Here is a 13999-nt window from a genome sequence, read left to right as displayed (position 1 = left end):
TGTTGACATTTTTCTCCACATCAGCAGATGCCTTGGCAGTTTGGTTACTGCTGACTTTTGTTAGTGTTTTCTTGGTCGACACAGAAGTACGTACATCTTTGTTCTTGGGTTCCAATAGTTTTTCTACTTTAATAGTTGTTTTCTTAGACACCATGTTTACGCTCTTTTTCTTCTTACATAGCCCTTTACAAAGTCCCCTCAGCTGAATCGTCCGCATTCCCACACTCCATAAATCTATCACCACAATGAAAGACAAGAGTCCAATCATAATGATTATGCCGAATGATCCCATAGCTTTAGCAGACGCTCGGTTGTCATACCGCGTCCTCATTGAATATTTGGCTGTATCTTTTGCGTTGAAGGTTGGTAGGGCGTCGTAGACGACACTCACTTTGGTGGCGTTAGGATTGGCTGTATTGTTACCTGTGAAATAGCAGCATAATACTTTGACATACGAAAATTGTGGCGTAATCTACATTGAGGATACGTCATAATGAATGACATTGGCAATCAGACACCTTTTTACGTAATGTAATACTACATGTATACATACTAATTTGTCTATGTCTATCTTACAAAAAGCACGTTTTTTCTTAAGATAGCCCATGAAGTGCTGAGTATAGAATTACCTTATTCAACAGAAAGCAATCAAAATTTATAAGAATTGTTCCATTTCAAGAGCAAATGATATGCAATTTTGAAAAAAAAGTGATTTCTTATATCTACCTGTCAAGCATGCTGATGACGCAGGTGTTACGTAAGCTGTCACTGTGCAGTTGCAGCCTGTGAGGTTATTGGCAGAAGTTATTGGCATCGTTGAAATCGGGTTTGGGGCGGTTGTTGGCTCCGGAGCTGAAATGCAAACCTAATAAGTACATTCAAAGGAAATAAAATGGAGTGCTGAAACTCTCCACTGCTCATTTTTTTTCTCCCATATTTTATGATTGTGTATGATTTTTATCAAACGAGTTGTGCTTTTCTATCCCAGAGCCTTTGGCGAGGGGATAGGAAACACACAACGAGTTGGATAACAATAGGCCCATGGGCAACAACGTTCACCTGGGTCACACTGACGCTGCTTATCATGAGAACATTTAAAAGAGAATTTTTTTCCTCTTCTACATTTTCATAAAATTTTTGACTCCATATATTGTGGCCTCATAATACCTGCTTGGGCAAAGATTTGAAATCTGGACCACTGATGATGCACAACATTATAATAATGATTCATAGACTTGCGACTTGTCAGCTCCTGAAATTTATTACGTTGCACAACGCTATATAACGTCCACAAGGTAGTCTAAGAAAAAATCATATACAGTATTAATATTTAATGATTCTGCAAGTATGATTTTTAAAGAAAAGTATTTTATTCTACGATTATTATAATTTTTTTCATATTGCTCACTCCTCCATGGCACCCTGATCCCACCTCTGATGTTTTTGGAGGTCCATGTTCGCGGCTCTGCTCTCGATTTGTATTGTTTTATTGGACTTTGAGCATGAATTCTGTTACTGTTATCTCTATATTTCATTGAACACATTGTTAACATGCTAGAAGCATAATTGAAACAAAGATGTAAAAAAAAAAATCCACCAGGCCAGTTTGTGTATAAATTAAGGAGGTTGTGGTGGGGTTCTTGTGCTCATCCTAACAAGAACATCCTAAACAGTCAATTTCAGCTGTCTCCAAGGCTGTTTGCAAAAAAAGATGGTATGGGGGAGGGGGCTATTCCAGGATCGAAACATTTCAAAGTTTCTATTGAAATAAAAAAAAAGTACATTTGTATACATGTATATAAAGATGGAATCTCGATAAATAGAAATCTTAAGAGACTTGTTCTTACAATAACTATGTTTTTGTTACAACTATTGAAATGAGGTGTCCCCGTAATATTAGGTATATCTTAAGGACAGACGATACGTTCTTCAATAATATATAATTTTTTCCAAGATTTTGTCATTGAAGTACTGCTACTTTAACATGTTTATTCACAAAAAATTGAGGTACCTTACCAGACATTTGTGCAAGATACCAGAGGATGGTGTTTCTTATATTATCCTTTTGAAAATAACTTAATTTGCCAATATTAAAGTTTTTAGTATGTTGATTTTTTAAAGACAATTAGAAAACAGTTTAGAAAACACAAGGTAATTATAATATTGAATATTTTTCATATTTTATGATGATATACAAAACAGATATTTGAGGAACGTATCGTCTGACCTTAAAATAGCTTGAAATTTTCAATTGCCTTTTCTCCACTGTACAATATAATTATACATGTACAACTTTCCTCTTTTTACAAAACATACAATGTACAATATTGAATTTCACAGATACAAAGAGATGCAGCAGGGATAGACGGTCATAGATAATTCCACCCCAACCTTTAGAATTTTTAGTTTCGTTAACTGTAGATAATTAAGGAGCATAAAGACGAAATATTACTAAAGAAAATCGACTTCCTTTCAAAAAAATAGTTACATGTATTATGGTTTTCCTTACAAGTTATTTTTTGGAAGACCTGTGTACTTAACCCCACCCACCCTACCCAAACTTTCTTCCCCCACTACCAACCCATATTTTTAGTTTTTTGTTGATTGCATGAACCAGCCCACAATTTTTAATCAATTTAAATTTATGAATTACAATGCAGCTTGGATATGTCATACATGTATGTTCTTAATATATAGTTACAATATTAATTGCCATCATTAAAAATTTTGAATTAAGAACTTCGAATTATATTACATGTAAGTCATATAAGTAATGGATATTGCGTGTCTCTGAATAGCTGTGCTTTAATTCTCTAGTCGAACCATTGTGTTTTATGATCACCGTAATTGTTGTCCAACATGACTTATATTTCCACGATGGCATTCTGACTACATGTACAAGTGTGTTCCTTGGTGACCTAAGTACAAATATTTTTTAGGTCATTACAGGAAAAATATTACCTTTACACTGGACAATCAGGTCCTTAGAATGGTCATCGGAATCGGACGGTGTCAAACCGGTCAAACAATTAGACAAAGATACGGCTGCCCCGGAAGCACAGTTAACCCTCTCGTACCAGACTTTGCCAGTGCCACAGGTCACACCTGCACAATCCAGAGTGCCCACAAACCTATAAAATACAAACAACACTTATTTTGAAAGTGTAAAATTAATGACCTAATCCTTAACATTGTTAGCAATCAGAGCACGGACATGGTTAACCACGTGGTAAAATAACCATAAAACCAAAAATCTAGCTGTTAATGAGTAAAGTAATATAATTGTGGTTAATCTGGATATTAATCAAGGAAATGAGTAGAATCACGTGCACCGAAATTACGAGAACACCCACAGTAAAGAAAACCTGAACGAAGGAAAAGATAGAGAAAGCATGTACATGTATATTAATTAAGCTATCCCCGGTAAACTTAAGAGAAAAAAAAAACATCGATTATTCACATTGTCAAAAATACAAGGATTCCTTTGTAATTTTTCGTACTGTACATGGTGATGACATACTAAGGTTTGATCAGAGTAGATAAAACATTCATATTCTAAAATATAGTTTTTCTGATATAGCATGTAGGGACACTAACAAAAATATAGCTTTATTTCATCCGTATCCTCTCCTGTTTCAGGCGACTATCTTCAGAAATTATAAGGAGACATGCTATATCACGAAAAGATATTTAGTCTATATGTTTAGCGAAACGGGTAGATTTGCTGTTTGCTATTTAGCAAATTTTGTTCTCGGAAGTTCTGCAAAATGTTCCAAAGAACATCTGGCATCTCTCATGAATCGTGTTAGCGCTTCATGATTGATATGTTGTAGTCCATGTGCCTCTAGATATATTAAAAACAAAAATTAATTCATATCTTATATTTACATTTTCTTCGTACGATTTGCCACATATTGTTTCTTTACAATATATTTATGATGTCAAGTAAGTTATCAAGATGGCCATCCATGCATATGAATTCACAAGAAAACGAAAGATTCTAAGAAGATTAATGTCATATAATCTATTATGAGTTAGTTTATGTACAATTTTTTTGCAGGTTTGGAAGAGACAAAATTTTGAATGAAATCTTAATACAATAGCTTTCTGTACTTGGCATCAATTTGACTCCAAAGGTCAAGGTCATATAAGGGTTCATGATCGTACATGTCATCGTCTTATGTTAATAAACCAAGAGGCATACCTTAAGCCACGGCTTATAACTAAAAGTTATATGGCCCAGTTCATTTAAAAACAATAACATATTTTTAACTCCCAGGTCAAAAGATCGGGAAAGGTGGGATAAGACATAATACATTACGCGACGCATTGATGCTACCACAAACCAATATTGGCCATGCAGTTGTGTAAGAACACGAGAAAAAGAATTTAGGGTAAAATTATAAATTACCTTCGTCGAAATGGACATGATTCTTACCCGTATCCCAGTGCCTCACAGATTTCAACCCCTGTCCCCGAAAAGGCAGAATCCTGAAGCGTCCCCCATATGTTGTTGGTGAAGATCTCTGCCCGCCCCGACATAAGGTCGCCGTCCACCAACACAACAGGTATAGTTCCTGTTACTATAATACAAAAAATACTCGGTAGTACATATACGATTGTTTGTACTGATACATGATAAAGATCAAATCATTCCGGTAACTCGCCATAACTTCCAAAATATTATCCAACTTTCATCAATCAATAATTAAACAAAAAGATACATGTACAAAGAAATTATAATAAGGAGCAAAATGACAGAGTGGAATGTGACATTATCGTATTTACCTGGGGTGGGTACAATGTATTGGCATATATAAAACCGGACCTCATTACAGTTGTTTGTTTTCCATTTCCATTCACCGGCTCTGTATTCGTATAGACTACATTTGTCCCCGATGGTGGGTCCCCACTCATTCCAAGCCCCCAGGGGCTCATTGTTCAGCTTTGAAAATACATATGCCCATCCCACCTTCACCAGATCGGTATAGTACTCTAGGCCCCTGAAATTTTATTGATTTTGATAAAAATTAGCTGACTTAATATGAATTGTTTGTGTGCGTGCGTGCGTGTGTGTGTGGAGGTTACCTTATGTCTAGTTGAATGGCGTTTCGGAAAAACAATTTCTATTTTAACACAGTTTGAAAAAAAAAAATCTCAAGCACAATTTTAGCAATTAAGTTCTTTGAGCAGCGTTGACAATAAATAGGTATTAAACAAAGATTAAAAACGTGTACGGTTTTAAGCATTACTTTCAGGAGTGGAATTATGATTTTTGTCAATACTGTAAACATAATTAATTTAGAAGTAACTCTATTGTAGCACCTTTACCTCTGCATATTGTGCGCTAATCAAGTACACACTAAAACAGTAAATATAGTAGACATAGAAGCTTGACTCCAAATACGGAGCTATTAATTGATGAGAGATTCCACCAAATTTTGTGTACGCTTATTTACGAACGTTTACAGTATTTATTTCATGCTCCAATGTCCTTATGATGAATGTTAGTACAAATCCCTGTCTCACTTTTAAGATGTAAAAAGTTATTCATTTAAAGAAATGAGATGAGAATTTCCATAACATTTATCACAGGGACAACAGGAAAGGAATCCGTATGAGTGACACTTTCAGCAATGTGATAACATTTAAGCTGGAAGCTCAGATGGGGAACGTACGTTGACAGGAATCCAGAGTCAGCGAGAAACTTGTGGATGCCTACGTTGTAAACACTGGCCACTGTGGCCCCAGTTAGCAGGGCGTTACATTCTTTGTCGACGGAGCTGTACTTAACTTGCTTGGTCCCCAATCGGTAACATAAGTTCTTGTAGGTGGGGTGCTGTGTCCAGTCAGGAGGACAGGTGACGTCCAAGGGCGCTAACAAAAAAGGAAAAAAAATCTCTTGCATTCTATATAATATGCAATTATCGAACAACAATAGTACTTCCATTCATATGTCGACTCGTTATAGCCTAGTGAACTTGAAATAAAAGACACCACAGAGTCTGCCACATCTGTTCCATATATGGATGTTTTACTGAATATAGACGATGAGGGCCAAATAACAACTAAAATTGAATGATAAACAAGATGACCAGCTTTTCCATCGTCAACTTTTCTTGTTTAATGTTTACGTTTCCCAGCTTATTAGATACTCAAGAACATGCCCCGAGTACGATCTATTTTTTAACCGAAGCAGGCTACTGACAGATAAAATGATGTTACAGGGATTTCAACAAACTCGTTTAAAGTCAGCATTTCGTAAATTCTTTTGTCGTTTTAATAATCATGTCAGCAAATAGAGCCTATTATTGGGTCCTATTTTGGGTGACGTGTTTTATACCAATTGTTAGGACTTTGTTTTTATAGTAAATTTGACTACAGAATGTTCTGTCTACCTAATCGATATAAAGGGCCCACGGCGGGTGTGACTGGTCAAGAGGGGATGCTTACTTATCCTAGGCACCTGATGCCACCTCTGTAATTTCCGGGGTCTGTGTTTTATGCCCTATTTACAGATTTGTATTGTTTGTCCCTTTTTTGAGATCGATCACTGTTCGTTATCTTCACCTATTTCATTATTAACATGTAAGCCATAGTTTTTTTATTCCATCCTACACTTCTGTCGAATAATGATTTGATGGATTCATATTATGACAAGAGGCCCAAGGGCCGGAAAGGTCACCTGTGTATAAGACAACATTGTGAGGGATCCATAGAGGTATAAAATAAAACAAAATAAACTGATCGATGAAATTATGTTGCCCAGAAGCAGGAGATATAGGATATGAGGGATCAACAAAGTAAAGTAGATCTATTTACTTGCGTGTACTTGCCTCCATCTGTCACACTTACCATTTTGACTAAACAAAACAATAGTACTTCAGCATTATTAGAACACCAATCTCATTGTCTCTCACATAGGCTTTCGTTCTTTGAAGAACATTTAACGTACAAAGATAAGGTATTTTGTCTCTTTATTTATCAATCATTTACAACTCTACCTGACCATTAAAAACTATGGAAGTACATTCTGTATTATTTATTATCAAAACAAAATCATTATGTTGTATAATTCTCTTATTCAATTGACCTTTAATATTTACAGTGATTAATTATTATAGGTGAAGAGCAAATGGGAATAACTTCTCTCAGTAGATCACAAACTAACAGAGGCCTGCCCAGCACCAGGACACCTGACCAAGTGCTCCAGAATTTCAAAAATCTGGTAAAAATACCCTTGCTTATTACAACTTTGTACTCTGTTTGCCTCCTACATGACCAGGAGCATAGAAGAATTTTTCAAAGAATAATGCATTTTCACTATAGATTCAACACAGCCCAAACCTAACACCAGATCCCCAAACCCAGGGACCAATAAATTCAGAATTTCGGAAGAGGCACATTTGCTCACCATAACTATGCACTTACTTTGCTTAATACCCAGGAGCAGAGAAGAAGATTTTCAAAGAAATAATGTCTTTTCACTGTGTAATCAATAGAGCCCCCCCCCCCTCCCCTCTGCTCCACACACACACACAGTGACAAACACACTCACCTGAAACCCTGACCATTGGACAACAAATTTCAGAATTTTGGAAAAGGCACCCTTGCTCATCATAACCATGTGCCTAGCTTATCTACTAAATATATAAAGGGGAGAGGAAGGTTTAAAAAGAATTTATGCATTTTCACTATATGATCTTTAGAGCCCCGCTCTGACTCCAGAACCCTGACCCTGGGGCCTTGAATTTCACAATTTTGGTAGAGGGCTCAATGCTTATTACAATCATGCCAACAGCTTGACTGCTTGATGTTCAGGAGTAAAGAAGAAGATTTTTAAAGATTGCATCAATTTTGGTGGTTTTAGCCCCACCCCTCGGGCCCCAGGGGGGCAGGGATCATGACGATTTTAAAAGTTAGCACTAATTTTGATGGTTTACGACGAACGCACGGCGGACAAAAAAGATATCAATAGATCACCTGAGTGATTCAGGTGACCTTATAAAAATAGCCTAAGTGATAACAAAGAAAAAAAAATCTCAATTTCCTTATTCGGTGAGTGGCGTTTATAGATATGAATTGCCATCCCAATATTACGATGGCCGATATGAGCCGTCAAATTACAAGTGAGAGTAATTCTAATATGTACGCAGAATTAATTGACTTTGGCAGTAATACCTGTATCATTTTGTACATGTACATCTTTGACAATGACAAAACGCTTGTACTTGTAATATGAATTTGTACATGTACAAATCTTAATACATTTGAAACTACTTAACATTCCTCAGATTTATTGGGGAGATTATCTGTAAACTTAGAAAGGGTTTAAAACAAAAACGTGTGTGTGTGTTTTTTTTTGGGGGGGGGGGGTGTTAGATAAATGCTTATATTTAATGATATTAAAAAAAAGCAAGACTGTTTATACTTTCACATACGTCGTATGAGATCACGGATTTTTCCATCAAAGAATATTTTTTAAGTGTCTTTATTCAGATTCCTCGTGTTTTTGTTTGATTTAAACCTCCGTGTCTTTCACGACAACGCAATATAGAAATTCATTCTTAGGCCTCAAATACTAGTTAAAGATTCCAGAGAAAATGAAGCTGAATCTTTAAGTAAGAAGTTTATTCATTTCATCATTCTATTATTTTCCTTGTTCCAATGAAAAAAAAAATAAAGGAGAAAAAATATTAATGGAACAAGGGAAAGAGTAGAATGAAAAATAATTAAAGTTCTTACTTACGCAGATCATCGAGCGACAATCTTTCATCTGAAGGGAAGGGGAAGGAAATACTAGAGATGCAGCTCCATTGTCTCTGGAATCTTTAACCAGTATTTTGGGTCCTACGAATGAATTTTAATATTGCGTTGTCGAAAAGGAAATTAAAATCAAACCAAAACATGAGGAATCTGAATAAAGACACTAACAAAATATTCTTTGATGGAAAAATGTGAATGTTGAGGTCTCAGACGACGTATGTGAAAGTAAAAATAATCTCGCTGCGTTTTATGATTATTAAATATTAGGAATACAGCATTTATTTAACAACAACAAAAAGGGGGGAGAAAAGAAGAAAAGAGAAGAAAACCAGACACACGTGTTTGGTTTTAGTCCCTGTCTTAGTTTACAGATAATCTCCCCAATATCTGAGGAATGTTAAGTAGTTTCAAACGTATTTTGTCTTAAGATTTGTACATGTACAAATATATATTACAACTACAAGCGTTTTGCCATTGGCAAAGATGTACATGTACAAAGTGATATAGGTATTACTGCTAAAGTCAATTAATTCTGCGTACATAATAGAGTTACTCTTACTTGTAATTTGACGGCTCATATCGGCCATCGTACAATATACCCCAAAAATAATGCATTTATTTCTTATATACTCACATTTATTACTATTTACACTATGATTACCCTTAAGGAAGTATGCTCCTAAGCATTAAGATATCAAAGTGACAGGATAAATATGATCAAAGTGTGTATTTAATACCGGGTATTATTAATCTTCATATTCACATATTATAGAACCTAACAAAGGTACAACTAAATTGACCTTGTTGCAATTGAATTGTACTTTTATATCATATTTGGGATATTAAAAAAACTAAACAGGCAATAAAATATTTTCTTGTATCAAGCTTTTCATGACTTGTAACATGCTGGTCGGTTAAAACTATCACGTAATTTAAAACGATGAGAAAATGGGACCCGTGATGTAGATTAAGATATTGGTCTTAAGTGATTTACAGGCAAAAAACAACGTAATTTTTTTTATTATCTTCTATATATCTTCATTTTTTGACAAAGTATATGTTAAGTGAATGTGTAAAATTTGTTCTAAAAATTGTATTTCAAATCTATTTTAAATATTACTAGCATACAATAGCGAAATATTATCTGGGTAAAATATCTAGGGCTTAAGTTACAAAATATTTTAATTAAAGAAATTTGTAGATTTGAAAGATTTCTTCTAAATATCCTTTCACTACAAGAAATAGTTCACAATAAATCTTATTTCATTACGGTTTTCTGAGCAGTTTTAAAATTGAATATTGTACAATTTTCAATGTTTAATTTCGATATATTGTAAAATTTGAATTGTAATTGATAATTTTGACATTAAAGGTTTTGAACAAATTTTTTCAAAAGCTGATGAGTGACATCCCTGAATTGTTTTTCATTAAAATCTATTTATAACCTCCCTCACTAAAAGAATGAAATGTTACACCATGTTTTTGGTCTAGATATATAAAATAGATGATATAGCATGACTATGGCTTAAAAAAATAGCATTACTTTTTTTTTTTACTGATTTTAGAAACATTCTTTGTTTATGTAAGATTTTCTTATTTGTGAGTGAATATTTAATCTAAAATGAACATTACAATTCTGTCAAGTGTGAGCCTCTTTAAACTAAAAGGAAAGGTATTCAATGATATGATTATATTTTCAAAACATAGAAAATGCAGGTATGCATTGGAAGTCCAGTTCTGGGGGAACTCTGAGTTTTAATTTAATTTTAAGCAATATTTTATTCACAGAAGTGAAAAGGATTGGGCAACAGGCTCAGCCTATTTTAGCCCTCTCCCTTCATGAAGGTCAAGGTGAATACATAATAAATTAATAATTAAAGCAAAAAGTAAGAGTGTACAAAAGAAGAAAGCAAACACAAAAAAATGAACAAAATTACAGAAAAAAGCAAGATTACAGAGAAAAATTAGCAAAAATAACTCTGACGTTTTCAACCTGTTTTAATCGACCTATCACGCCTAGACCACGAAAGGAGACAGTTCTTTGAATTAAGTATTTGTCATAAAATAAGTATTCATACGTTTTTCAACATACCTTTGTTTTTACTCGCAAGAGAAAATGGTGAAATTTTGTTTTCTGTTTGTCTTATATCGATCAAATGACTCTAAAGTGAGAAAAAATAAAAGATAAGTGAAGAAAATTGAAGAAAAGTAAATCGAACACTATACGATCATAAAAGGTTATTTTGTATGAAAATAGTACAGTTCCAGTGAAATGATAACAATCTACAAATGTTGACATAAACGTCACAGTCTGTTAATGAGAAAAGAATTTCACATAGACGTCGCCGCCTTTCTTGAAACATCATTCTATTATATACCAACAATTAACTTTTTTGTAGACCATCTTTACTTTGAAAGCAAATGGTGTATATGCTTAGAAAATTAAAAGGGTGTATCATTAGAACAGGACGTCATACTGGTTATATTGGCAGCATTTTTTTTTATCCAAAATTTACATTAAGGATAAAAAAACAGCAAATAGAAGGGAAGCTTTTGTAACATTTAAAGTACATAATGGTTATCAGTGAAGATACTCGGAAGTTCTCTTGTTTAGCTTCTTCGGTTTGTTTGACACACGTTTCACTAATCGTTACGAAATTGAAGCCGCATTGACTTAGATTTTTTCTATGGAGGAGAAAAAAATACAGATTCGTTGGTCTACAAAGAAACATGTGTTACTAAATTTGAAATAAACAGTACATGTTAAATGGCTGATTACAAATCCTCGCAAGCCAGGGGTCCTGAGTCAACACGTTGCCGTTGGACCAACGACAACGTGTTGACTCAGGACCCCTGGCTTGCGAGGATGATTACAAATAAAATGACAGAGTAATATACGAAAAATGCAATTTTAATTTTACAATATATGAAGGGATATTAATAGCATCTATTAAGTTAAAGAATAGATGCGCTTATTTTATGAGGAAAACATTGTTTCTGCTATTTGAGTTGGGTTAGCTAGAAAATAATTTAGATCGGGATCGGAATATCTCAAATTCCTCCTCTTTGCCCTGGATCCAAAAACGAAAGCGGAAAGGTAGACGAATTTTGTAGCAGACAGAATTTTGAAAAAAAAATTGCTTTCGATAACAGTTTTCTTCCTCTTTGCCCTGGACCCAAATACGAAAGGTACACGAATTTTGAAGCAGACAGAATTTTGAAAAAAAAAAAATATGCTTTCAATCACATTTTTTCTAAAATCCCATCCCATCCCCTAACTTGGCCTAAGTTAGAGTATTGGAGGAATTTTGCATCATGATTTAAACAATTTAAGAAGTTTTGTCTGCTGTTGGGTTTTCTCTATCATTTTCAGGTTTTGACTTGAGGATTCACTTCACTTAAAGATTTCCGTCGTGGTATTCCATTGGCCTGATTTGTATGTGGTGATTTTTAATTGTGTGTTCAACCTCGCTCGAAGAATTCCAGCATGGCATTCCTTTGAAGTGCCTTTTTCCGTTGTGTCATTTCATATTTCAGTTTGCGCCGAGCCATTCAACTGATGCTTTAATTTATTGTGCTGCTTAAAATAAACTAATTTACTGTGAAAATGTATGCTGCTTTCAACAAATTCATGAACTGCTCTGCTTTGCCTGCTAAAAACAAACTCAGTTACTGTGCAAAATGTGTACTGCTTTCAACAAATTCATGCAATGCTTTGCTTGCTAAAATATTTTTAGTTACGTTCGCGGTTAACCCGTAACGATAACTCTACATAAATGTAAAGTTTATGTAAAATACATAAAATATAGTGTAATTGTAAGGTTAATTACCGTTCACAGTATACCCGGAACGGCCATTATTATGCTTATCAATAACAGTATATGCTGCTGCTTGTTGTAATTTGTGGTCGCCCTTTACGCTTGGCGACCCCTTGTTACTATTAAGGACATACGCAACGTAGTTTGAACTTTATTGTCTTTTCCCCTGGAGTTGAAGAGTTCCATTACTGAAAGGAACTGTGTGCTACATTTTAATGTCTATATATGCTGCTGTACACTTCTTCTAAAACAAGTTTGGATAAAAAAAACATCTAGAATATATGTTTAGTATTTTTAGTATATTTTTCTTTGAATTATACAAGAATTTTCATCAATTGATATCTTTTCAAAACCCCTGGTAATGCATGCTGAATTTTTGTCTACGAATATCTGATGGCATCATTATCATAAATTAAGAATATCTTGAAAAATTATCAGTAGGTAAGGTACGTTGCGTATGTCCTTAAGCATGCCACGACCAACAATCGCCAATACCAAAATGTGTTTAAAATCATGTTTGTTTTATTTTCCTGTATATCAATAATATGTTCGTAGATTGGCGACATAAAATTAAAATCTCTTAAGGTACTTCAATGAATTTTTGCATATTTATTCAAAACCATTTTTTCTATTTATAGAATAACTTATCAAACATACGGGTTATCTTTGAATAAATTGTCAATATTTTCGTAAGCTATGGTATGACCATGCGGTGAAACCTCAAAATACGACATATTTCTACTGAGTCATATTGTTATGAGCAATTGCCGTCCAGTTGTCACCGTCATTTACTCGTTCAATGTGACACAATTTTTCTGTGAAATCTACAATCAAGCCCGTAGTACGCGTGGGTATCGGTGGGTGAGCTTTTCTGAGAATAACCTTTTCTTGTAGTTCTTAAATGTAAATTTAGATGCTGCTTGCCCCCTCCCTCTCAACCCCCCCCCCCCCAACCCCCCACTCTTTATTCTTAAAAGGTCGAACATTGGCAAATTCAAGGATTTGAAAAAAAAATACCGAAATGTTAGAGAGATGTGCAACTCTCCAGAGGGAGGAGAGACACATTTTATGCTGATTCTATTGTGTATTAATGATAATGACAAATTATTAATGTATCAAGCTAAAAATTTCAACTTTTACTGTTTTATTTCCTTATAGATTTTGAAAGGACAGCTAATATAGTAACAATTTTATCGCATCAGTCCACGAACTTTTTGATAACCCCTCGTAGCATTATCGTTGGACCGTTTTTATTTTATATTGAAAAACTTTGAGCGGTGATTTCAAGGTGCATGGATTAACTTCTAGAAATCTAGAACCTAGTCAACTTGCCAAGAAGTGCTGACAATATTTTTAAAATGAACTTCTGATGTAGAAATTCTGATACTTAAACAAATTTTAATAAGTACATGTAA

The sequence above is a fragment of the Saccostrea echinata genome, unplaced genomic scaffold (genome assembly GCF_033153115.1).
Source record: "Saccostrea echinata isolate AGI-Se365-2 ecotype Australia unplaced genomic scaffold, CSIRO_AGI_Sech_v1 ptg000054l, whole genome shotgun sequence".
Taxonomy (NCBI): domain Eukaryota; kingdom Metazoa; phylum Mollusca; class Bivalvia; order Ostreida; family Ostreidae; genus Saccostrea; species Saccostrea echinata.
The sequence above is the reverse complement of the archived record's forward strand: the minus strand, read 5'-3'. Positions refer to the sequence as shown.